Source organism: Ochotona curzoniae, unplaced genomic scaffold, assembly GCF_017591425.1.
Source record: "Ochotona curzoniae isolate NIBS_2020 unplaced genomic scaffold, NIBS_Ocur_1.0 contig_1014, whole genome shotgun sequence".
NCBI lineage: Eukaryota > Metazoa > Chordata > Mammalia > Lagomorpha > Ochotonidae > Ochotona > Ochotona curzoniae.
In genome coordinates, this window is record NW_024464920.1 from 39,284,355 (window position 1) to 39,285,738 (window position 1,384).

Sequence of the window (1,384 nt, forward strand, 5' to 3'; positions counted from 1 at the left end):
ACCTCTTTTCACAGTTATTTTGGTTCAGGTTAATTCCAGTGATATCACATAATTTAGATAACTCTCATCCCTTTCTTCGATGAATATTTTAAATTGATTATCATTGCATCTCTCTAGACATGTTTCTAGTAATCTTCTGGTTTAGAAGAATGTTCTTGGCATGAAACATATTCGTGGAGACCAGTATCACATTTGAGAGATTTACCTAATTTGTCACTAACTAATTCAGGTTGGCTTGATCATAGCAACCTAAAGCTGGGTGGAGATGAGGCTGTGTGCTTTTCTTTGTGTAGTTATACCAACATCTTCTATGACAGAAACTTTGTTTTAAACAGTGGACAAAACAAATGACATTGCTTCAAGGATTTCAATTAAAAGCTGGCTGCTCTTGCATTTGATCCATAGGAAGGTGACTCAGGTCTGGGAAGATGCAGCACCGTGCTCTAATTCCCTTGCCATGTTACGATGTTTACGCCAGCTTGAGTTGTTGTGATGGGGTCATCTACATCATTTGCTTCTTGTCCTTGGGATTCGCTGTTTCTTCTGTAGTGTGAACTCCCTGCAGTGGGAAAGGGAGGGGTTCTTTGCCAGACCATATGGAGCAGAGAAGAGCAGATTGATGTGGGTTTTGTGGAAGTCGAAGGCACATACACTCAAGCCTCTGAGAGCATAACCTTGGAAAACCTTTTAAATAGCAGCTATGTAGAGATGTTTTATTAGACTCTATCTTGAAGCCTTAAGTTTGCAAAGTTAGTTTATGGAAAATGGGCAACAGGGGACACACAGTGCAAGATAGGCAGTTTTGCTCCTTGTGTTTCCGGTATGGATAATCTAGAGGAAAGATTTGCTGCAAGTTTTCCTTAGCTGGGGAGAATGACAGTACTCTTGTGTACATTGCAAGTTCAAAAAAAGATTTTAAAGGTAGAGTAACAGGGGTGGAAGAAGGAGAGACAGGGATCTTCCAAAGGCCTGTAACACAAGTGCTTAGGCCATCATCTTCTGCCTTCCTATGCACATTAGTAGGAAGCAGAGTATTCCAGACATGACCTGGCATTTCTGTATGGCATATGAGGGTGCCAAGTAGTGGTTTAATGCACTGCATCACAGCATTTTACCTTGTATGGGAGATTTGTAAACTTGGATTTTTGTGGTCCTGTGCTGGGCAGAACCTTAAATGAAGGAATATGAATGAGCCGAGGAAACTGGAAAGCTAGAAATGTATGTGTGTTTCAAGGCAGGATTGGAGAAGATCTTTTCTGGCATATAGTTACTGAAATTTATGATCTGTTGATCAGTGTAGTTTTCAGTGTTCCTGGATTTTGCTTAGAATTGTCAAAGAGGAATCTAGCTTCCGTCTGAAACTTTCATCATTATCTTAGAAAAT